This window comes from Eucalyptus grandis, chromosome 3 (genome assembly GCF_016545825.1).
Source record: "Eucalyptus grandis isolate ANBG69807.140 chromosome 3, ASM1654582v1, whole genome shotgun sequence".
NCBI classification, from domain to species: domain Eukaryota; kingdom Viridiplantae; phylum Streptophyta; class Magnoliopsida; order Myrtales; family Myrtaceae; genus Eucalyptus; species Eucalyptus grandis.
Window position 1 is genome coordinate 16,571,801 of NC_052614.1, and position 26,355 is coordinate 16,598,155.

At 40.0% G+C, this 26,355-nt stretch overlaps 1 non-coding gene and 1 pseudogene across 1 annotated transcript; one reads left to right on the forward strand and one right to left on the reverse strand.

The window, feature by feature from the left end:
* The first annotated feature begins 521 nt into the window (after positions 1–521).
* Positions 522–603, forward strand: TRNAS-AGA. Its single transcript has one exon. It is a non-coding gene; the product is annotated as a tRNA-Ser (tRNA).
* A 3,017-nt stretch (positions 604–3,620) lies between these two features.
* Positions 3,621–20,968, reverse strand: LOC120291682 (annotated as a pseudogene).
* Between the last annotated feature and the right edge of the window lie 5,387 nt (positions 20,969–26,355).

Consider the following 26,355-nt stretch of genomic DNA (forward strand, 5'->3'; position numbering starts at 1 on the left):
ACTGGAGCCTTGATGTGGTGTCGTGCTGGAATCCTTCTCACTGCCCGGCTACCTCCACCTCATTGCTGCAACAATCGACTTGAACAGTAGAGAGAAGATGAACCCAGATTTCCTCCATTTGCCTCCCAGACATCCTCGACTTTGTGGTTTTTTTTTTATGGCCTGCTCATGATGTTTGGTTGGAGAACAAAAAATGGGGGAGCTCTGGTTCCTTTTGCTCTGTCCAGTGAGAGTCCCCCTCCCACGAGAAGTATGGGCTCCATCCGAAGGGGGCATCTTCCAGTCCATGACTTGCCCATGCTGCTGCTCTTGCTTCATGTGCCTGCAGAAGTAGCAGCATGGCTCTAAGATCTAGCAACGGACGAGCCTGGCCGCGAGCAACGGTGCTCGTGGGTGGCTCGGCCACGGCCACCGGCGGACTGCCGGGAACCGAGTACAAGGATGGGAGAGGTAGATAGTGTGTTGATTGTTAGCAACGCATTAAAGAATAAATATCTTTTGGTAGCAGCTTGGCCACCGAAGTGGGCGTGCCGGAGTGGTTATCGGGCATGACTAGAAATCATGTGGGCTCTGCCCGCGCAGGTTCGAATCCTGCCGCTCACGCCTTCGATTTTGCGGTGGTATTAATTTTATTTTTTCAATTGAAACTCTTGAAACAAATATTGAGATATAAAATCACATCCTTATTGTGAATATTTAAAGTATTCTTTATCTTTTTCAAAATATCAAGAAAAATAACTTGAATTTGTAAGTAAACAATTGAAACTCTTGAAATAGACATTCACCTATAAAATCACATCCTTATTGTGAATATTTAAGGTATTCTTTATCTTTTTCAAAATATTCACAAGTAAAAAAAAAAGCCTCAAACGCTTTTACGAAGCTTTGAACTTGATATTATCCAATATATACATAAGACTTCATATACATGTGCTTTTCAAAACATTCCTAGGTCTAAATACTATGTGAACTATATATATGTATGAGATAGTAATAGATGGAGGGTAGGATCATCAAGCGCATCACAAAGCCAAATGTGCAATTGGACAGAGAGTTGTGGTCAAATCAAATATGGCTCATGGCCTTTACCGTCACATTCAACACGGCTATTGGTGGCATCTTCCTCATCGAATCCCACAATGAGCCAATTAAGGCCAAACCAACTAGTCATACTAATTTTTCCTTAAAAAAAAGTGAGGTGTAAATCCTCATTTATAAACCAATCTTCAGTGGAGTCACCAAAGAGTTACAACCCTCCTAGGTAGGGTTTAAGGGATTGCCATGCGACTTACCCTCAATGACTTTGCTTGGTCAACTTATATGTTTATATGCGTGTGTTAACAATTTGCATATATGAGGTAGCGAGAATCTTATAGTTTAGATTTTTTTTTTTTTTTTGTGGGTAATTGGAGCATAAATTAATGATGGAAAATGACTTAAAAAGACAAACCTTGTGATATAATTTTGTGATTCTTTAAAATTCTTTTGCATAGATTGGCTTGGATTGAAGATGATAAAAAGAAAATAGTATGTTTATGTGCCCTAAAAAATATGCCAAAGATTTGTTGGCAAAGTTAGGAATGGTTGATTGCATGCCAATAACTACATCAATGGAGGCTAAGGTGAAACTTCGAATGATAGAAAGAGAGAAGAGAGAGAATTGCAAAACTAAATTTATGTCGTTGAACTGGTAGCGGATCCAATGGCATGGATGGTTCTGTAAGAGGCACTGTCGGGAGAAGAGAGAATTGCAGGACAGAGAGTAAGGAAGGTATCGCCCATGTACATATAGTCTCCATGGATCTTGATCTAAAATTAACGTCCCCTTAACAATTATTAAAAATAAGCTCATTATCTTTCCCATCCTCGATTAGTTTCTTACCTACAACCGTTTCATTCTGTCCCATGTAATGATTTGATGATATTTTAGACACACCCAATCGTCCTTGCTTTCACTTGCCGTATTAATGTCCGTTTGAATTTTCTATAACAAATTTATTAAATTGATATTTTTTTTTAAAGAACTTTAGCAAAATCAACTAAACTTCGACCATGCATTATTTTTTCATCGAAATCAAATTGACTTGATTTTTACATTAACGGAAAGTTTGCAAGTCAAACTTTTAGTATTTAGTGATACAAGTAATGATTACTGGAAGTTACAGGAAATTTTATTATCCTTACTACACTCAAATTTGTTATGATTGTTTAATTGGAGGATGAAGAGGAATTGCAAGTTAGATAAAGAAATACTATATAAATAAGAGTGATCCAAATAACCACATCTTTTTTTTGCTAAAGCATATCTTTTTATTTGAATTACCTTTTAAATTTATTAAGCATGTATTAATATTTACTAACACCTTTTAGGAAAATCACGGATCCTATCTTCCTATCTCGTCAAAATTTTGATTTCAATTTTTTTCTTGAACCAAACTTGAAGAGTACATTTACTCTTCTTCTTCTTTTTTTCCCAAAATAACAAAAAAAAAAAATTAGAAAATTAGAAAGTATTTAATTGAGGATTTTATTCGATTAAGATTGAGATGAATGAAAATAATAACCAATGATGAGGCTTGTTAATTGGTGTGGTTGCATGTGAAAGGTCTTGAAGGAGGAGAAGATTTCTTATGTTGTTGTTCTCAAATCACTTTCGTGGCAATTATGGGACAAGTTGATGTTCTAATCACAGATGATTCAAATCTTATGTTATTTGGCTATCCCATAGTCAGTATAGTGGTTACTTCTTTCTATATCTTATCCAATCCTTTAAAAGATACAACCACTTAGTAAACTATAGCCTTTTTTGACTCACTTAATTGAAATAACAGATGACTCGGATTTTATACCATTTGATTGTCCTAAAGCAAGTTATCTAATAGCTACTTCTTGCTGCATTTTATATATTCATTACAACATGCAACATATCCAATCCATTACATTTCAGATAACGCATTTCATGTTTATCTTTCTTGTGATTATGCATATATGCTCTCTCGCTCTTCGACAACACATTTCACAGTTGCTCTTCTATTCCTCACTACTATGAAGACCAACTACGCCCCTATCATTCTCATCCACTACACCCACCCCTCATGGTTGGTTAGTTTTAGGATTTAATGAAGGGACATAATTTGTAAGAAAGGCAAGACAACCCTAAATCGCGAACAAGGAAGAGAATAGAAACTTGACAAGCCAATTAGTCATGAATTTTTGTAGGTTTTGTGATGCATTGAATATCACTCCCTTTGGCTATTGACAATTTTTTTCTGAGAATGATAGCAATAACTTTCGTTATTTTCTCATATTGAATTGCCTCAACTATAAGTAAATCCCATTCTTTTTATTCAGTAAACTATCTTTGACTCTTTTTCGGTGTTCATAATTGTGTTCACTAATATAGTTTGAATAGATGACATGCACCTAATTTGCAATGCATACAAGCCAAGACATAAGCTAGTTGCCAATTGCCAGGTGGCAAGTAGATTGAAAGTTTTCAATTTCACGGGATCTAAATCCTTAATCAAAACACCTAAATTCTATGGATAGAGAGCAGTCCCAAAGTAAGGAGCCAACGCTAGAAAGGCATAGTTGTAGCCCATAACTTCAGTGGCCAAAAGCTAAGGATGAGTCGTGAGGGCGAGGTCGTGCTCGGTGTAACATTCTTTGGCTATCTTGGAACTGCTAACCACTATGGTTGGGAAAAAGCCGAGCTTCATGGTGAAGAATGACCCATACTCGTCTGCCATGGACACGAAGGTCCTGTGAGGAAGACAGGATTTTGCTAGTATGGGCAAATGCCCTATGACGGGCCATGCACCTGCAACTTCTGGTGGTGTTTGAGCTTGCGACATAAGCTTTTGAAACGTACATGGACTGATAGGATGAGGATGACTAGGATCACTCCATACAAGTGGCTGAAGTTCAGGTCTTGAAGTATAAAGTCCATTTGCAATAGGTTCATGATTGAGTTGTGTCGGTATTTTTTAAAGAACATCATATGACTTATACATCTTCCCCTCCTAGGATTATTGATTACTTCTGTAAAGTATAATTAATTATAGATTAGGCTTCAATTGTGCTTAAGAAGTCACTGCCTCGGAGGATTGTTAATTACTTCCTGAGTGCGTTGAGGAAAGCACACCCCACATGCTATGAAAAAAATAAATTCCTACGGAAGTAGGAGTAACTGGAATAGCGTTCTAGAGAGCTCGGGGACCAACAAAAGATACTTCGTAATTCATCGTAAAAGGAGAAGAATGGGTCGATGGGCTTTCGGTACTACTTTCCAGAAAAGCCATTGGTTGAGGTTGTCAAGGGAGAGACGTCCAGGGTGAGAGAAAAGAGGTAACGGAGACGGAGAGGGGGTGAAAGAGAGTAACAGAGACTGGTAAAGGAGGGAGGAGAGAGAGGAGAGGCTTTGGGACACTGGTATAATGAGCTCATCTCGACAACGCATTTCTCAGTTTATATTTCTTGTGATTATGCATATATGTACTCCTGCTCCTCGACAAACACAGTTCACAGTTGCTCTCCTATTCCTCACTACTATGAAGAACTTCACCCCCATCATTCTCATCCACTACACCCGCCCCTCATGGTTGGTTAGTTTTAGGATTTAATGAAGGGATAGAATTTGAAAGAAAGATGAGAAAAGCCAATATCGCATACAAGGAAGAGAATAGAAAATTGGCAAGCAAATATGTCATGAATTTTTGTAGGTTTTGTGATGCATCATTCCTTTGGTTGTTCGCAATTTTCTCTGAGAATGATCACAATAACTTTCTTTATTTTCTCATATTAAATTGCCTCCACTATAAGTAAATGCCATTCTTTTTAATTTGGTAAAACTATCTCTGACTCTTATTTTGGTGTTCGTAATTGTGTTCACTAATATCGTTTGAATAGATGACATGCACCTAATTTGCAATGCATACAAGTCCAGACAGTAGTAAGCAAGTTGCTAATTTGAAGGTGGCAAGTAGAGTGAAAGTTTTGAATCTTGCAGGATCTAAATCCTTAATCAAAACACCTAACTTCTCCAAATTTATTAGATTGGAGAGATTGGTTCTGAAAGAGTTCCTAAGGTTGGCTGAAATTGATTACTTGATTGGTAAACTAAAGGGTAGATTTATTTGAAAATCAAATGGTGACCGTATCTTAGAGGGTTGCCCAAGGAAATCAGTTATCTAATTGCCCTGAAAGAGCTCCTCTCGATCCATGGTTTTAGAGTTCATTATTTGCCAGACTCAATCGGTAATCTAAGACATTCGTCAAGGCTAGTAATGGAGGATATGAGATTAGTTAAACTTCTGGACACAATCAAAAGGCTAATGGCTCTCTAGTACTTATCTTTGGTGAATTGTTTGAGTCTAAAATGGTTGCTAGATGCTGTTGGGAAGTTAAAGTTGTCAATTGAGATAAGTTTATCTAGGACAACTATTGAGGAATTGCCTCATTCGATTTGGAACCATGAAGATTTGGCATTGCAGATGAACGATAGTTACATAAGAACACCACATAGACTTATAAACAAAGCAGAGTGGACAAGCGCATCGTGCGATTTGACAGTTGTGCCTATCGAAGTCAAGTTGTTATGCACTTGGATATGAGGCACAACAAATTTTTTTTTTTTTTTTGGATTGCATGTTTCTTTGTTAACAAGAAAAAAAACCTATCACAATGGACATGTGGGAGGCTTGTGACATTTTTGAAGAGGTCGAATTTGAAGTACTTATTGATTAGTCTTTGATCAAGATTGTTGATGGTGAGAGAATATGAATGCATGATAAGTGCACAGATTTTGGGAGAGAAATTGTTCTTCATGAAAATTTTAGAAAACCTGAAGGTCAAACTAGATTGTGATTTCCCAAGACAACCCTGGACATAGTACGATCTAAAAAGGTAAGTACAAACAACACCATTTTATTTTTCCCTACTGCATGGACTTTTAGCAAAAGCTTTGGGAGAATACAATTATATTAAAATGTTTATTTCTTGCGAATAGTATTTGGTAAATTGTAATTTTAAAAAGCATCAAGATGCAATTATGGTTCTAATGTTGTTTCAAACTACACTTGAAAATGACATTTTTTTTAAAAAATAAACATCAAATCCCTAGCTAGACATCAGCAAAGGTCACACGATCGCTGGTGAGGCTCATCGGCTATTAGAAATGGGCCTAAACTTCATTGGATCAAACCATGCTTTTGGGTTGATTTGAATTTTCCATACGTTGAAGATCAACCTTGCGCCTTTGGGAACATGGTGCCCACTAATGATGCAATCTTCAGTTGACACGTGTGGAACGCCAAGTGTTATAGGTGGGTGTAAAGAATCTCATTCGCTATGGCATGTGGGTAAGTCAGGTTGGAAATATCTGACTCTTTCACATGTCATTGTTTATCAAATTGAGCATCTAGTGCTTCTTAAGTCTTGTTTAGAACATGAAGGTTGTTTAGCGACAGAGAGACTGTCCACATTAGGGTAGTCATGGCAGTGTCTACAGCACCCGCTATCATTGCCTTCAAAGAAGAAATACATATTTGTAGGTGTTAATAGACCAAATCACAATACTGTCCAAACAAAAGTGCATGTTAACTCGTTGGCACAGTACTAATGAATGATAAACATAGATAAATCAATCCACAACAAGCACGAAGGTGCAACGCTCTCGAAGGAGAAAATATAAAGAAATCTCTCTCATAATTATGTCATTTATCAAAACGATAGGCTACATTTTGCGGTAACATAAAGTATATTAATAGCCCAAAAAACCTAAATAAATTGTAGAGTTTATAAATCAGAAACACATTTTCATGTTTAATGTAGCACATTATCACTTTGCCGAAAGTGCTTGGCTTGGCTAGGTCTGTTTTCCTACACCAGTAGTTGAATCGTTTCATAAAAGTATTTTCTTTCCAATTTGAGCCGACAACTATGATAAAATGGATTACACAACCTACAAAAAGGGAAAATAAACCATTCTAAATTTTAATCTTTATACATGATTTATATACCTTCCCTCCTAGGATTATTGATTACTTCCGTAAAGTACAATTAATTACAGATTAGGCTCCAATTGTGCGCGAGAAGTCACTGCCTTGGAGGATTGTTAATTACTTCTAGAGTGCCTTGAGGAAAGCACATCCAAGTCAGCAAACTCTCCATCCACTCGCTGGTTGTCACGTGTTCCGCGCTTCGTCACTCTCTCCCTAGCACCCCTCTCCCTGTTACTTTTTTGTCTCCTCTCTCTCGTTAGGGTTTTAAATCTCCATTTTCATCTGAATTTTCTTGGCGAAGAACAACAAACCAACTGGGGTAGTAGGGCAACCCCATCTCGAGGATTAAAATGGAGTTTTCCATTTTGGTGGAATAATCAACATTGCCAAGAAAACTGTCGCCAATTCCTGAGCATGTGTAAAGATTGTCTTTTCTGGCCGGTAAAAAGGAAGGCGGGAAAACAGAGAATCGCAATATTCTTCTTGGACCAGATTATTCACAAGTCCCTGAAGCAGAGCTTGCGCCCACCATATTGGGCGTTGTCGAGACGACGGTCTCAGTATCTCTAGCACTTTTTGATGGGTTTGCTTCTTCCTTTCCAGAAAAGCCGCCGGTTGAGGCTGTCAAAGGAGAGACGACATGGGTGAGAGAAAAAAAGGTAACGGAGAGGGAGAGGGGGTGAAAGAGAGTAACAAAGACTGGTAAAGGAGAGAGAAGAGAGAGGAGAGGCTTTGGGACACTGGTATAATGAGCTCATCTCAACCAATTCGCCACTACTTTAAGGCGGTTTCTCCCATGCCTCGAACGGTTATTTCTTTGCACTAACTATTCCATTATCCTATAAGTGTCCCATGCAATTATTCTTGAGATGTCCCAACATCTATTTTCAAAAGATAACTACTCGTAACTGTTAGTTGGGTTCACTTCTATGTGGAGGAAACCCAATGAGTTGCAAGCCTTTTTTGGGCTTGAGCCCATATGATAAGTTATATGAAGAAATAGGGTTTTTCACTATCTATATAAAGAGGTAGCCGCAAAAAATGAAACACTAACAAGAGAAAAAAGAAAAAGAGAAAGCAAAAATTTGGAGTTTGGGGCAATATATAATTTACATCAAGTTGGCATCGGAGGTCGATTCGTGGTCCGATTGAGCTGAAATTTTTTCAGCATGTTCGTGGCGCAATTTAATCGAATCTGAACGGTTTGATTTTCGTTTGAAGCTCCATACATCAGGTTTTTCATGGATTGATCAAAACCTGCGTTTTTTGGTCGATTTATCCTTGATCTCTTGTGAAGTTTATGTGTATTGCCAAGAATTATGTTCTTGAGGTCTTTGCTATTATGTACCTTTAGTATTTGCTAGAGAAGAACAATTTTTGGATATTTCTTAGTTTTTTTTTTTAATTTTTTAACGAATTTTTAAATTTTTTTGATGTTTTAATTATTTCACACTTTTTATGAATTTATTAACATTTCACTAATTTTAAGGATTTTTCCGATTTTTTTACATTTTTAGGATTTTGAGAAATTTTTAGTACGGGTAATGGGGTCAAACCAAGTTTATATGATTCGATCCACTAAACCGACCACCATCTACCTAGATCAAACCCGATTGGATTAAAAAAAAATTTAAACATTTTTTAAACATTTTTTATTTGATTTTCCTATTTTTTAATGCCTTTTCTCCTTTCTTTTATCTTTTTTTTTTTTTTTTTATTTCCTCTACAAGTTTCTTCTTCTCGGAGCCTTTGCCTACCTTCTACAACTCTTCTTCATCGAAGACCCCACCATCACCAAAACCACACAAATTCTCAACCAATCACTCAACACTACGCAAATGTGTCCATATAGCTCAACCACGAACTTCACTAAAGTGGAGCAAAACAGGGAAAAGGTTACCTAGGACCAGTTTGGTTCAACCAAGTATTTTTAAATAAATGGGCATTTTGTGAAGGCAATAGTGTTTGGATACTCATTTTTGTGTATATTTTGCAAAGCAACTTTAAGATGAAAATAAAAAGAAAAAAAGAAACAAAGAAAAAAAAAAAAAAAGGGAGGAGGAGCTGCGATTACGTTGGAGAGGGGAAAATCGAGGGGAGGCGGCTCGACAGTGGTGGTGGTGATGGTGGGGAGGCGATTGATGGCGGTGGTGGTGGGGAGGTGACTCACCTGAGGTCGCGCAACCTCAGGCGAGGCTTCCCGGCAGCCAAATCGGCCCTCCGTGGCCAGATCTGTCTGATCGCCAACTGAGCTTCGCGGTGAAGTAGCAAGTCCAAGTCCAAGTCAAAAGAAGAAGATGATGAATAGTGTTTTTGAGAGCAAAAGAGGAAAACATGATTATCAGTAAGGGCAATATTGGAAAGAAAAAAAACTCATTAAATCTTAACTTAGCATTTTGAAAATGCTGAAACCCCAAAGCATGTTCCTACTTGCTTTGAGCTTTTAGCATTTCAAATGTTAGCATTTGGCAAATGGAGCTTAAAAAATTTGAACCAAATGCTTGATATTTTTCCCAAGGGGCTTTGAGGGCATAAAGTGCCTTGGGAATGATGAATCGAAGGGGTCTAAGTGAAACTAGACTTGTTTAGTCCAATCAAAGAAATTGATTCCATTGAGCAAAGGAACAGACAAAGTATGCGAATGAAGTGAAATGGGCACAAATACTGTAAATATATAGGAATGTACTCATACATTAATATTTTTGGTGGAGCTTCCTGCCATTCAATTGGTGCCGAAGAAAATTCAGAAAGTTGAGTAATGAGTCATCTGGGACAGATCTTTTGCTGTAGCACACATGGCCCAAGGCATTGTTTGATCAAGAACTTTTCATCTCAAGTCCAAAACACCTAAGCGAAACTGGATTTGTTCACTCCAATTAGAGAAATTCATTTCATTGAACAAAGCAACAGACAAAGAATGCAGATTAAGTGAAACGGGCACATACATTGTAAGTATGCAAGAATATTCATATATTAATGTTTTTAGTAGTGGTTCATAAAAAGATACGTAAACTGTTTTTACTGTTTAAGAAATAGTTTACATAACTTTTTTCTAAACATAAACTAAACTATTCGTTTAGTTACTAAACAATTTACATGACTTTTCTAAACATAAAGTTCTAAACAGTCTAGAAATTTGAAAAAGTTCCGAACTCACCGTTCCTAAACAGTTTACATAACTTTTTTTCAAAACATTATAAATTCTTTGCCCTCCTAAGAGAACTCACCCACAAAAATTTGTAGGGACAAGGAAAAAAAGAAAAAAGGAGTTAACTCAAAATTACAGATCACCATGATCGGCACGAGCGAATCATCTTCCTATGTATCTTTTGTGCCATATTTGCTACACTTGGCCCCGCCATGGTGATCTTCGTGCTAATACCTACTTCTATGCCCCTGGAGGTCGAGCTCAGCCCCGTCTCTTACCTCCCTATCTTTTGTGCATCGAGTAAGGGAGGGAAGAGACGCTCTACCTTCGGGGGCATAGAGGTAGGTATTAGCACGAAAATCACCATGGCGGGAACAAGCATAGCAAATATGGCACAAAAGATACATAGAAAGATGATCCGCTCGTGCCGGTCTGTCATTTTAAGTTTACTCTTTTTTTCTTTTTTTCCTTGTCCTTGCAAATTTTTGTGGGTGAGTTCTATGAGGAGGGCGGATAATTTATGATGTTTAGAAAAAGTTATGTAAACTGTTTCCAAAACAGTTTACATAATTTTTTTCTAAACATAAACTAAACTGTTCATTTAGTTCCTAAACAATTTACATGACTTTTCTAAACATAAAGTTCTAAATAGTCTAGAAATTTGAAAAGTTTCGAACTCACTCTTCCTAGACAGTTTACATAACTTTTTTTTTTCTAAACATCATAAATTCTTCGCTCTTCTCAGAGAACTCACCAACAAATATTTGTAGGGACAAGGAAAAAAAAGAAAAAAGGAGTAAACCCAAAATTACAGATTGCCACGATCAGCATGAGCGGATCATCTTCCTATGTATCTTTTGTACCATATTTACTATGCTTGGCTCCACCATGGTGATCTTCGTGCTAATACCTACTTCTATGCCCCCGGTGGTTGACCTCAGCCAGTCTCTTTCCTCCCTATCTTTTGTGCATTGAGTAAATATGGCACAAAAGATATGGAGGGAAGAGACGGGGCTGAGCTGGACCACTGGGGGGCATAGAGGTAGGTATTAGCATGAAGGTTACCATGGCGGAGCCAAGCATAGCAAATATGACAAAAAAGATACATAGGAAGATGATCCGCTCGTGCTGGTCGTGGCGGTCTATCATTTTGAGTTAATTCTTTTTTCTTTTTTTCCTTGTCTCTACAAATTTTTATGGGTAAGTTCCCCGAGGAGGGTGGAGAATTTATGATATTTAGAATAAACAGTTTACATAACTTTTTTTTTTCTAATCATAAACTAAACTGTTCATTTAGTTCCTAAACAGTTTACAAGACTTTTCTAAACATAAAGTTCTAAACAGTCTAGAAATTTGAAAAAGTGCTGAACTCATCACCGTTCCTAAATAGTTTACATAATTTTTTTTCTAAACATCATAAATTCTCCGCCCCTCTCAGAGGACTCACCCACAAATATTTGTAGGGAGAGGGAAAAAAAGGAGTTAATGCAAAATTACACATCGCCACGACCGACACAAGCGGATCATCTTCCTATGTATCTTTTGTGCCATATTTGCTATGCTTGGCCCCATCAATGTGATCTTCGTGCTAATACCTACCTCTATGCCCCCGGAGGTCGAGCTCGGCCCAGTGTCTTCCCTTACAATGATGGGGCCAAGCATAGCAACTATGGCACAAAAGATACATAGGAAGATGATCCACTCATGTCGGTCGTGGCGATCTGTCATTTTGAGTTAACTCATTTTTTCCTTATCCTTGCAAATTTTTATGAGTGAGTTCTTTGAGGAGGGCAGAGAACTTATGATATTTAGAAAAAGTTATGTAAACTGTTTCCTAAATAATTTCCATAAGTTTTTTCTAATCATAAACTAAAATGTTTGTTTAGTTCCTAAACAATTTACATGACTTTTCTAAACATAAAGTTCTAAACAATCTTGAAATTTGAAAAAGTTCCGAACTCGTCAATGTTCCTGAACAATTTACATAATTTTTTTTTCTAAACATGATAAATTCTTTGTCCCGCTCAGAGAACTCACCCACAAAAATTTGAAAGGACAAGGAAAAATAGAAAAAAGAAAAGAAAAAAAAGAGTTGATTCAAATTTACAGACCGCCACGACCAGCACAAGCGGATCATCTTCCTATGTATCTTTTGTGCCATATTTACTATGTTTGGCCCTACAATGGTGATCTTCGTACTAATACTTACCTCTATGCTCCGAAGGTTGAGCTCAGCCCCGTCTCTACCCTCCCTATCTTTTGTGCATCGAGTAAATATGGCACAAAAGATCATGAGGGCAAAGACGAGGCTGAGCTCAACCCCCGGGGCATTGAAGTAGGTATTAGCACGAAGATCACCATAGCGGAGCCAAGCATAGCAAATATGGCACAAAAGGTAAATAGGATGATGATCTGCTCGTGCTGGTCGTGGTGGTCTGTAATTTTGAATTAACTCTTTTTTTCTTTTCTTTTTTTTCTTTTTTTCCTTGTCCTTACAAATTTTTGTGGGTGAGTTTTGTGAGGAGGGCGGATAATTTATCATGTTTAGAAAAAGTTATGTAAACTATTTCCTAAACAATTTACATAATTTTTTTCTAAACATAACATAAACTGGTCGTTTAGTTCCTAAGCAGTTTACATGACTTTTCTAAGCATAAAGTTCTAAACAGTCTAGAAATTTGAAAAAGTTTCTAACTCACTGTTCCTAAACAGTTTACATAACCTTTTTCTAAACATTATAAATTCTCCGCTCTTCTCAAAGGAGCTCACCCAAAAATATTTGCAAGGACAAGGAAAAAAAGAAAAAAAATGAGTTAACTCAAAATTACAAATCGCCACGACTGACACGGCGGATCATCTTCCTATATATTTTTTGTGCCATATTTGCTATGCTTGGCCTTGCCATGGTGATTTTCTTGCTAATACCTACCTTTATGCCCCCGGAAGTCAAGCTTAGCCCCATCTCTTCCCTCCCTATCTTTTGTGCATTGAGTAAATATGGCACAAAAGATAGGACGGAAGACACGAGGTTGCACTTGACCTCTAGGGGCATAATGGTAGGTATTAGTACGAAAATCACCATTGTAGGGCAAAGCATAGCAAATATGGCACAAAAGATACATAGGAAGATGATCCGCTCGTGGCGGTCGATCATTTTGAATTAACTCTTTTTTTTTCCTTGTCCCTACAAATTTTTGTGAGTGAGTTCTATGAGGAGGGCGGAGAATTTATGATATTTAGAAAAAGTTATGTATACTATTTTCAAAACAGTTTACATAACTTTCTCTAAACATAAACTAAATTGTTCGTTTAGTTCTTAAAACAGTTTACATGACTTTTATAAACATAAAGTTCCAAATAGTCGAGAAATTTTAAATGTCCGAACTCACCATTCCTAAACAGTTTATATAAATTTTTCTAAACATCATAAATTCTCCGCCCTCCTCAAAGAGCTCACTCACAAAAATTTGCAGGGACAAGGAAAAAAAGAAAAAACAGAGTTAACTCAAAATGGCAGACCGCTACAACCGGCAAAGCGGATCATCTTCCTATTTATCTTTTGTGCCATATTTGCTATGCTTGGCCCTGCCATAGTGATCTTCGTGCTAATACTTGCCTCTATGCCCCTTGGAGGTCAAGCTCAGCTCTGTCTCTTCCTTCCCTATCTTTTGTACATCAAGTAAATTTGGCACAAAAGATAGGGAGGGAAGAGACAGGCCGAGCTTCGACCTCCGAGGGCATAGAGGTAAGTATTAGCACGGATATCACTATGACGGGGCCAAGCATAGCAAATATCACAAAACATTCATAGGAAGATTTTTTTTTTTTTTTTTGTCCTACTCTATGCCTACTCTACACTCACTCTACACTCACTCTTAGACTTTTGCCCTACCTCTTGCAGGGTGTGGGAGTCGAAACCCACTCCTGAAACTTACTCGTCCCCACCCCATCCCCCTGAGAAGGTGGAGATTTGAACCCCTCACCTCCCCCTTCCATGTTGGAAGGGTGGCCACTAGGGCGAATGCCGGTGGTCACATACATAGGAAGATGATCCGCTCTGCCAGTTGTGGCGGTCTGTCATTTTGAGTTAACTTCAATTTTTTTTTCTTGTCCCTGCAAATATTTGTGGGTGAGTTCTCCGAGGAGGGCGGAGAATTTATCATGTTTAGAAAAATTTATGTAAACTGTTTCGGTTTAGTTTCTAAACGGTTTACATGACTTTTCTAATCATAAAGTTCTAAACAATCTAGAAATTTGAAAAGTGTCGAACTCACCGTTCCTAAACAGTTTACATAACCTTTTTCTATACATTATAAATTCTCCGCTCTCCTCAAGGAGCTCACCCAATGCACGAGCAGATCATCTTCCTATGTATCTTTTGTGCCATATTTGTTATGCTTGGTCCCGTCATGGTGATCTTTGTAACGACCTAGGCCCCATGAGCAGATCATCTTCATATGTACCTTTTGTGCCATATTTGCTATGCTTGGCCTCGTCATGGTGATCTTTGTAACGACCCGAGCTCTACTGTGTAATTGTCCGCTTTGGACACTAAATCCCCACGGCTTTATGGCTTAAAATGCATCACCTGGGGACAAGGTTGCACTCAGACATTCCTTTCCCCAAACCGATATTGTCTGCTTTGGCGGCCCCACAATGGGCTCCTCACGGGTTTGTTTTCAGCGTAGCAGAAGCGTACATGAAACACGTCACACAGATTAGAGGGACCTAAGCCTTATAAACTAGTCCCAGGACTTTCCCCTAAGCGATGTGGGATAGGAGATGTGCCCCCGCGCTTGGGCCGTCACATTCTCCCTCTTTTGGGAGCACAACGTCCTCTCTGTGGCCCTACACGCGGTTGGGAGTCGGCTCTGATACCCATTTGTAACGACCCGGGCTCCACTGTGTAATATTGTTTGCTCTAGACACTTCCTTTTCTCAAATTGATATTGTCCACTTTGGGGTGCGGCCCCACAGTGGGCCCCTCACGGGTTTGTTTTCAGCGCAACGGAAGCGTACGTGAAACACGTCACACAGATTAGAGGAACCTAAGCTTTATAAACTAGCCCCAGGACTCCTCCTATCCCCCCTAAGCGATGTGAGACAAGAGACGCACTCCCACGCTTGGGCTGTCACAATCTTCTTGCTAATACCTACCTCTATGTTCTCGGAGGTTGAGCTCAACCCCGTCTCTTCCCTCCCTATCTTTTGTGCCTCCAGGGACATAAAGGTAGGTATTAACACGAAGATTACCATGACGGGGCTAAACATAGCAAATATGGCACAAAAGATACATAGGAAGATGATCCGCTCATGCCAATCGTGGCAATCTATCATTTTGAATTAACTCTTTTTTTTCTTTTTTTCCTTGTCCCTGCAAATTTTTGTGAGGAGAGCGGAGAATTTATGATGTTTAGAAAAAGTTATGTAAACTGTTTTGGAAAGAGTGCCAAAACAATTTACACAACTTTTTCTAAACATAAACTAAATTGTTCATTTAGTTCCTAAATAGTTTACATGACTTTTCTAAACACAAAATTCTAAACTATCGAGAAATTTTAAAAAGTTCTGAACTCACCGTTCCTAAACAGTTTACATAACTTTTTTCTAAACATCATAAATTCTCCGCCCTCCTTAGAGAACTCACCCATAAATATTTGTAGGGACAAGGAAAAAAAAAAAAAAAAAAAGGAGTTAACTCAAAATGATAGACCGCCACGACCGGCAAAGCGGATCATCTTCCTATGTACCTTTTTTTTTGCTATATTTGCTATGCTTGGCTCCGCCATGGTGATATTCGTGCTAATACCTACCTCTATGCCCCCGGAGGTTGAGCTCAGCCCTGTCTATTTCCTCCCCATCTTTTGTGCCATATTTACTCGATGTACAAAGGATAGGGAGGGAAGAGACGGGGCTAAGCTTGACATAGGTAGGTATTAGCACGAAAATCACCACGGCAAGGCCAAGCATAGCAAATATGGCACAAAAGATAAATAGGAAGATGATATGCTCGTGCCGGTGTGGCGATCTCTGCCATTTTGAGTTAACTCCTTTTTTCTTTTTTCCTCATCCTTGCAAATTTTTGTGGGTGAATTCTGTGAGAAGGGCGGAGAATTCAGTTTACATAACTTTTTCTAAACATAAACTAAATTGTTCGTTTAGTTCCTAAACAGTTTACATGACTTTTCTAAACATAAAATTCTAAACAATGTAGAAATTTGAAAAGTTCCGAACTCATTGTTCCTAAACAATTTACATAACATTTTTTCTAAACATCATAAATTCTCCACTCTCCTCAAAGAACTCACCCACAAAAATTTGTAGGGACAAGGAAAAAAAGTAAAAGGAGTTAACTCGTAATGAAAGATCGCCACGATCGACATGAGTGGATCATCTTCCTATGTAACTTTGGTGTGCCATATTTGCTATGCTTGGCCCTGCCATGGTGATCTTCGTGTTAATACCTATCTCTATGCCTCAGAAGTCGAGTTGAGTCCAGCCTCCTGCCTCCCTATCTTTTGTGCATCATTTACTCGATGCACAAAAGATAGGGGGGCAAGAGACCGGACTAAGCTCAACCTCCGGGGACATAGAGGTAGGTATTAGCATGAATATCATCATGGCGGGGCCAAGCATAGCAAATATGGTACAAAAAATAAATAGGAAGATGATCAGCTCGTGCCGATCATGACGGTCTATCTGAGTTAACTATTTTCTTCTTTTTTTCCTTGTCCCTGCAAATTTTTGTAAGTGAGTTCTCTGAGGAAGGCGGAGAATTTATGATGTTTATAAAAAGTTCTATAAACTGTTTCCAAAAATAGTTTACATAACTTTGTTCTAAACATAAACTAAATTGTAGTTTAGTTTCTAAACATTTTACATGACTTTTCTAAACATAAAATTCTAAACAATCTAGAAATTTGAAAAAGTTCAGGACTCACCGTTCCTAAACAATTTACATAACTTTTTCTAAACGTCATAAATTCTTCAGTTGAGTGGATGCCAAGAAGATGCTATGGTCATGAACAGCTTTTCCGCTTTATTCTCCTTATTTTATGTCTAAAGGAGTGTAATGGACATAATTCTTCAGTTGAGTGGATGCCAGTCTGTAAATGCATAGTTTCGAGTTTCAGCTTTTTCACAGCTCATTGACCGTGTGCATGCATATTTGTGATTAGACTCGCCTCCCTCATCATTTTTTGCACACAACGTTGAGAAGATCTTCCATGAAAGAAGGAAAGGCCTAAAAAAGTGATATTTTACTAGTCAACTCTAGAAAACAAAAAACACACAGAAAAATCATCTGTCATCAGTTGTCCTGATTAGTTCTCAGTTTATGTTTCTGTCCATCCAAGCAATGAGGATCAAGATGTGATGTAGGATGCTTCCATTGAACTTGTTGAAAGCTAAAACACAACCAAGATTAGTGTTTAGTCATACCTGACGAGGACTCAAAACGGGAGAACATGATCCATAGCCTACAGAGGGAGAACTAGGTCCACGGCTTACAACGGTAGAACTTGGTCCAGGGCTGTAACTATTACCGCTGCTGCTTTCTAAGTTGCTTCCAAAATCCCTTAGCCGGTTAAGCTCTGGCAATACAACCGTCCCAAGATCAGGTCTATCCTTCTTTCGCAGCTCTGCGCGCATGAGAGCCAATTTTGCAAATGCTAAAGCCTCTTCCACTGGCCAATCCGGCACTGCTGGATCAAGCATCTCTTCAAACGTTCCCTTCTCGATGGCAGTTCTAACATGGTGGGACAGCCCCATTGCACGTTGAACTGTGATTATTTGAAGCAACATTATCCCGAAGGAGTACACGTCTGATTTGGTGGTTAATTTGCCCGTCTGTTGATACTCCGGGTCTATATAACAAAACGTTCCTGCAGCCGAAGTCATGTGAAATTGTGTGACAGTGTCTGCTACAGCAGGGGGGACCAACCTCGCTAGGCCCACGTCACTAATCTTGCTCTTGTAGTTGCGGTCTAAGAGGATGTTGGCTGGTTTGAGGTCCCCATGAACAAGAGGCTCAGGCTTGGATTGGTGGAGAAACAAAAAAGCTGTTGCGATTTCAGCTGCTATATCAAACCGTTTCTGCCACGAAATCGGAGGGGTTTTGACTTTTCGAAATAGGCGGTCTTCGAGACTGCCGCAGTCCATGTATTCGTACACCAAGCATCCATACTCCGGGCACGCTCCTAAAAGGAGGACCATGTTTGGATGTCTCATGCAGGTCAGAACCTCGACCTACATTTTTGGCATAAGCAATTAGCATTATGAGATAAAATGGGAAACATAGAACATAAATGTTTTGTATAAATTAGCTGAAAATATGTTCTTTCAAATGGTGCGGGTCACTCCACCTACTCCCCCAATCGTGTCATTTCCTCATATTCGGAGATTCTAAAACTGATGGCTCCAGAGATGCATTCATTCAAGCCAGAAGATCTTAGTATGCATTGAGATTAATCAAAGGCTCTAATTCTCATTCATCAGGCCTACCGACCAACAAATCCAAAGAAAACTATATATATATATATTTTTTTTTTTGGGTGCGCGCATGGGTGGAACGCAAGCAACCAACAAAAAATTATGTACCTCTTGATGGAATTGCTTTTTACCTTGAACAGCATCAGGTCGTAACACCTTGATTGCTACATACGTGTGGTCGAGCTTTCCCTTGTATACTGGCCCTTATCCGCCTTCGCCAATCTTATTTGTCTTCGAGAATGTGTCAGTTGCTTCCTCGATTTCTTGTATGGTGTATCTACTGTATCGGGTATCATTCTGGTACAAAGCACTCAGTGCTCGAACCTTTCTTTTGACTCTAGCTTGGCTTTTATCTCGGCTTGTTTCCTTCTCTGTGCCTCCATTTCAGCTAGCTTCTGCGCCTTATCTGCTGCTTCAATGGCAGCTTTGCACTTGGCCTTTTCCATCTCGGCCAGAGCAAGAGCTGCCTCTTCTGCATGCCTGGCTTCCTCTAACTTACGAGCTTCTTGAATCTTCAGCAGATGAACTTCTTCAGCCTACGAAAAAACAATACAATCCCCATGATACTCAGTTACATTCAATACCTTTTCCATAGCTTCAAAAAAGGTGCACCAACGATATACAAAAAGCTTATCCAAGTTGCATGTCCAATATATCCATCGCCAATTATAGAATAATCTGACAGCATATTAACATGATGTATTTACGAACTAAATAAAAGTTCCTGTCCGCAAGACAGGAAGATATGCATAGGCCTCAATCTTGCATTTTGTAATGGTAACTTATCTTCATCCATCCACAAGTGCCAATTCTTTCACTGTTAAATTGAAGGCTACTGCGAGTATTTGTCAATAATTATATCGTAGAATGAGAATATAACAAGTGAAGGAAGGATTCTGCAGTTACCACTCTATAATAGATCAAGTTGGTGGATTTGTCAAACATTTTGGAAAGTTCCGTAAAATATCGTCTAGATATATATTAGAAACAAACGGGCACAAAGGGTATCCCCATGAACTATCAAGGAAGTCATCCGTGCATCAAAATTTGAAGACATAATGTTACCTGCTTTTGGCGGAGAGGGCCTCTTTGCAAGCAGTACTGTACATGTCCATGGTTTGCTTAAGTTCAAGCTTGAGTCTTTTCATTTCGGCCTCTAGATCTCGCTGTAAAGAGCCACCAATTGTTCTCAGATAGTGAAAATTGGATCGAACATTTTGAAAATATGATTGTGAACTGCCGTGCATAGACATCGATGCGGTAACTCACAATTATAGAGAGGTTGTACTTACAGAAGATTGAGTGATGGAGGAAGATGATGGCGAATCTGACTCTACCATACTGAAATCAAATTTCTGGTCCCCCAAATCCATCGATCCTAAAGAAATAGACCCCCAAATATCACTCTCGTCGGATGTAGAATTTCGCTGTGGCGAAGGACTGAGCCCACGGAAGTCATAATTGTCTAGCGACAGATTCACCACAGCAGCTAAGATCCATCGTCGCGCCTCGCCTCGCGCGCCCCGCGCTTGGTCTTTTTGTTCTTTGCAGTTTCGTTTCTTCTTCAATTTTTATTAACGGTTTTGGCGCTCTCCGCCTGGTGGTTTCCCAGGTTGAAACCGCGTCGGTTTGGGGAGGTTTCGCGGGAGGTTTCGAACCGTCCGTGAGACGCCCGGGCTCTTTTGATTTTGAACGGGCGGAAGGCTGTGCTTCCGTACGCTCTCGCGTTGATTAGACCCCGTGGACCCTACCGAGGGGTGGCGTGGGTGATAGGTGGTGGGCCCTGATTGGACAGAAGGTGATGTGTAATTGATTTAATAATCTACGCTGGTCACCTGATCTAAATTTCAAGATCAATTCGAATTTTTTTTTTTTTTTGATCGAAACATATAAGTATTATTTATGCATTCATCAAAGTACATCCAGATACTATTGCATCAGCAGCAACAAGATCCTGCAAAATGTAAGGTAAAGATGTTCCAATTATGAGCTAGGTCAAGTCTACCATGGGCCTTGGCGGCCCATTCGGCTCCATTGGCCTCCCTACGACAACTACAGACGCACGCTAGGGTATTCGGGAGCGAGCTGAAAGTTCGTTGAAGAGCATTCTTTCTTCCCATGGTGGCGTCTTCTTCCTGTGGACTATATCAATCAAAATTTGACAGTCAGATTCGATTACTATATTTCCTGTGTTGATGCCTTGATTCCTCATATGATGCAGAGTGAAGGTGAGCGCTTGAACTTCAGATTGAAACGCTGAGGCTGCTGGAAATCGCTTGGTGTAGACATCTGTTAGAATACCCTGATGATTTCGACTAACACATGCCATCGTTCCTTCTTGGCTACTGGGTAGTAAGATCCGTCGATATTGCATTTGAGGAAGTCGCGTCTTTGGAGGTTTCCACGGATGGACGGCATCGCGGATAGTCTCCCTTGTTCTCGGATCTCGCTCGCATCGAAGAAGATCGGAGGCTGGACGGTGCAAGGGCGTCGTCCACTGCTCGATGGGGATCCGGTGGTGTGTGGCGAAAAATCCAGCTGTTGCGCATACACCAGACTTGCCACAAGATCTGCGCTATTGTTGCCAAACCAGGTATGAGCCTTTGATTTGTTGCTCGTTCCGTGATCCATACATCAATCCTTTGTATTGTAGTAGATGAGACTGAAATGTTAACCTTAGGATGCTTCCATACATCGATTGTCCAGGGACAGAAAAAGAATAGGTGTTCAATCGTTTCAGGAGTCCTGAGATTACATAGACTGCATATGGGAGTGGGAGAAATATGTCGATGAAACAAATTTGCTTTGGTTGCAAGGGCATTATGACAAAGTGACCACATAAAAGTGCGAATTTTGGGCTCTGTGTTCATAGACCAGATCTTACGCCACAATATTTTTGGGTTCTGATGCGATGAAGATGCCTGGGGAACCGTTGATGTGCATGTCATGCTAACCACTGATCTATAATTACTCTTAACCGTGTGATTTCCATCCTTGGTAGGCATCCAGACTAACAAATCTTTAGCATGGACAGGTCGTATAGGAATTTTAACAATTTCGGTGCTTACCGGAGTATCGAATAGCTGTTGAATCAGAGGAAAATTCCATGTTTGGGTAAGAGGATCAATAAGATCGGCCACCCGCTCTGGCTCCTCCCCTCAGTTGCCGTCCACCTATTGTGCCAATAGGTAGCCACTTATCTTCCCGAATCCTTATATTCGTGCCATCCCCAACCGACCAACAGATATGAGGTAGGATGGCCTCTCGACCGAGAAGAAGACTCTGCCATCCCCACGAAGATCGTGTACCTCTAGCTGCCTTTTGGAAATTCACCGAACGAAAATACAACCCCTTAAAAACTTGACCCCACAACGAGCCCGGTTGGTGGATTAGTCGCCAAGCCTACTTCCCAAGCATCGCTTTGTTAAAAGCCATCAAATCTCAAAATCCGAGCCCTCCACCATCCTTATCAGTTTTTAGCAAATCCCATTTCTTCCAATGCACACCAACCCTATTTGGGTCAGTTTTCCACCAAAATCCGGAAATTTTCTGTTCAATAAGTTTACACAAAGATGTTGGCAGCTTGAAAACAGACATAGCATATTGAGGGATTACCTGTACAATTGATTTAATTAGGATCTCCTTTCCGCCCTTTGACAAGAATCTTTCTTTCCAGCCCTCAAGTTTTGAATGTAGTCTCCCTAATATCCAACCAAACATCTCCCTTTTAGATTTACCCCACTCGAACGGAATACCTAAATATTTACCATATCGATATAACACCGGCATTCTAAAAATACCCGCCAAGTTTTCCTTTAAGGTGATCGGACAGTTTTTGCTGAAAAATAGGCCTGATTTGTTCCGGTTTATAACTTGGCCCGTTGCCATACAATATTGGTTGAGAATATTAGCAAGATTCTGACATTCCATCAAAGTTCCCTTGAGAAAGAAAACGGAATCATCTCAAAAAAAAAAAGGTGCGAGAGAGTCGGGCATGAGCTGTTCACTTTATACCTGTAAGATGTCCTATGTGAATCGCTTGGTGAATGAGAGTGGATAGAAGATTTGTCAGTAATATGAATATATAAGGGGAAAGCGGGTCGCCTTATCGAAGTCCTCTTGATGGCTGAAAATATGAAAGTTGTTCTCCATTAAAGCGAATACTAAAAGAGGCTGTGGTTATGCATTGCATTAGTAGCTTCACCCAATGGGAATGAAACCCCAATCGTAGTAGATAGTCTTGTAGAAAATCCCATTCAACTTTGTTATAAGCCTTTTGCATATCTGTCTTGAGGAGTACATTAAAGTGTTTCTTCCTTTCCCTCGTTCGAAATTGATGTAGTACCTCTTGTACAATGAAGACATTATCTGTATTTGTCTCCCACTAACAAAAGCAGCCTGCTCTTCTGAGATGAGCTCACAAAGCCATGGTTTCAGTCAATTGGCCAAGACCTTGGATATAATCTTGTACGCGTAGTTACATAGGCTGATAGGTCTGAACTGGTCGAGGTTTTCAGGATGATTGGTCTTAGGAATGAGAGCAATGATGGTCTTGTTAATGTCTTTAGGCAACACCCCTGAGCGGAAGAATTCCGTGACTAAGTTAAGCAAATCATCGTGGAGGATACCCCAATGGGTTTGGTAAAAGAGGCCGTTTAATCCATCAGGACCTGGTGATTTTGATTTCCCCAGCTGAAAGGCTGCTTGTTTCACCTCGGGCGGTAACTTGGACTCATCAAATTATCATTCATATCAGTCGACACAATCTGTGGACATTAATCCAGAATTGGTGCATAGTTACGAGGGCCTCCTGTTGTATATAACTGAGAGAAGTAGGCATTGGTTAGCTCCTTCAAGGCCTGATTGTCCCTCACCCAGTTGTGAGTCTCGTCTTGTAACATGCCTATCATATTTCTCTGTTGTCGTTGAATCGTAGTTGCATGAAAAAATTTGGTATTCTTATCCCCCGCAACTTGTTTATTCTAGAACGCATAGCCCAAGTACTTTTCTTCTTGTTGCCATATAGTTTTAATCTCATCCCGAAGCTGGGAAGCTACCGCTGTGTCCGTTCCAGAATTGTATGGTTGATTGATAATGATTTGAAGTTGATGTTGTAATTGTTGAATCTTCTGATGGCCGTTAGAAAATTTTGAACGGCTCCAAACATGTAAGGCACGAGAAACCAGTCGTAGTTTATGCATAATATCTGAATTACGTACCTTAACTGAGTTCCATGCTTTGAAGATTACATCGCGGCATTCTTGGTCTTGGATCCAGTAAGCTTCAAAGATGAATGGCCTACCGCCCCTTTTAGGTTGAGCTAAATTGGTCAAAAGAAGCGGGCTATGATCTGAGCCCAAGGCCGGCAAAGCAAACACCTCCGCAGCAGGGTATAGAAGTCTCCAGTCTATTGTGCACATAACACGGTCCAGTCTTTCCTTAACTAAGTCATCCTCGGCCCTATTATTCATCCAGGTAAAGGCGCAGCCCTTACTCTCTAACTCAAGCAACACACAGTCATTGATTACAGTCCGGAAAGAATTTAAACGGTTCCAATTTGACTGTCGCTTTCCAACCTTTTCCCAGGGATAAAGGATCTCATTAAAATCCCCAGCGTAGAGCCAAGGTAGAGTATTGGCGTTGCTAATTCTTCTAAGGTCCTCCCAGAATAACTGACGATTGTGGAAAGATGAAGGAGCATGAAGACAGGTCAGCCTTGTCAGCCTATCATCCATGGAGTCTCGACATATCATATCAAAAAGGTACTCCGAACACTGTTCAAACTCTAAAGATACTGAGTCATTCCAAAAAACAGATAAACCCCCTGCTATACCGATCGGGTTGCGCATAAAAGAGTTGCTGAAATGTAATTGACGTTGCAATCTGAGGAGCACTGATTCTTGATTCTTAGTTTCCATTAAAAACAAAATGTCGGGCTTTTCCTTGGCCGTCATGGCCTTTAGAGCTTGAACCGTTAGGGGGTTGCTCAAACCCTGACAGTTCCAACATATTAACTTCATTTGTGCGTCAGTGGCTGTTTAGGGCCAGCCACCATCGCCCACCGAGTCACCTCACTCGCTTCTAGAATTGGTGTATCCGAACGGAGAATCATCAAAATCGCTACCAGCTGAAAGTTTCAGATTATATGGGGAAAACCTCTTTGGTTTTTTTGCTGATCCCACCTTTGGTAGAGCCATAGTTCCTTTTTGTTTTTTTGTTTGATGGTTGTCCATAGAGGGGTTGATGATGTCTTTCTGTTTTGCACTTGCATGAATCTTGGCTGTTGTTATTCGTTTCTCAGTTTGCATCAACTGTGGTTGAGTAGACGGAGCAGGCACGCCTTTATCTGAGATATGCACAGCTGTCGGTGAGGGCAAAGGAACAACAATATCTTGTTGAATCGACATTGGGACCATGGGCATCAAAGTTGGAGGCGTCTCAGGAACGGTTTCATCATTCAATTCAGCGTCCTCCGGTGGATTATAGAACACGTTCCAGTAAGGACTATGCTCTCCTGCCTCCGCTCTTAGCCAATGACCGTAAGCCATCTTGTGTTTACCGTCCATTTTGGCCTCTTCAAAAGGATATATAGGACACCACCGACCAAGGTGGCATAGATGGTAGGGCCTTGGACCTCTCCGGTGGAGGCCAAGGTTTGAATCCCCTGCGAAGCAGGGAGTCAGTCTAACTACTACATGGTGACTTAAGCATAACGTCGGGGTGGTGGTTTCCCTGCTAGCGTCGCCTGGGGGTTTACGGGAACGGCTGTTGGCCTAGTAGCGGTTCCTCCAGCACCAAAAAAAAAAAAAAAAAGGATATATAGGACAATATGAGGCATAATGGCCAATCTTCCTGCAGGAGTAACAAAAGTGGGAAAGCCGTTCATATCGGAAGTCTATCCATAGTGTTTTTCCATCTAGACGAAGCAGCTTGCCAGATTGTAAAGGTTCATTCAGGTTGACTTCGACCCTAACCCTTCCTGCTTTTAATGATGATCCATCATGAAAACTTGGTTTGCGCAAATTCATGCGATCCACATGGGCCCCGTATCAGGCCGTGGAGTCAATTGCGAATTGGTGTGGATTTTAAAATTTCGGCATGGGAGATAAATAACTTGATCCGATAAAGCAATCAAAATGAGATTTTTATTTTTATTTTTTATTTTATGTTCAGGGATTCATCGGGCTCGCCTTTCACTTACGCTAACGGTAGCCTACGGCCCGTACAGTGCACGGTAAAGGTGTCAACAGGTCGGGTTGGGTCGAGTTTTGTTGTTACTCGACTCGACCTGAAACACATTAGACTTGCATCTGTGTTTCGGGTTGGGTCGGGTTGCCGAATTTCCTTTTTTTTTTCTTCACCTTTCTTTTCTCTAGGGTTCGTATTGGGATGGAAACTATCTACTTATGTTTTCTTTGCTACCACTCACATGCATGTTATAAGTCATAACTTATGACCCTTTTAACATCATTATTTTTACTTCTCTATGACACATGAATTAATTGGCAAAAACAAAAAGAAAATTTGCTACCACCCACATGATTTTCATCTTGAACGCGGTACTGATGACACACGGGTTTAAACATGAAAATATGGCGAAAAACTTGGAAAATGACAGGACCAAATACATTTCCATAATTTCTGTCGAGGATCTTTATCTTCACGAACCGAAGCACATGTTCGGAAGACGGATGGTTGTTTCCCATTCCATTTTCA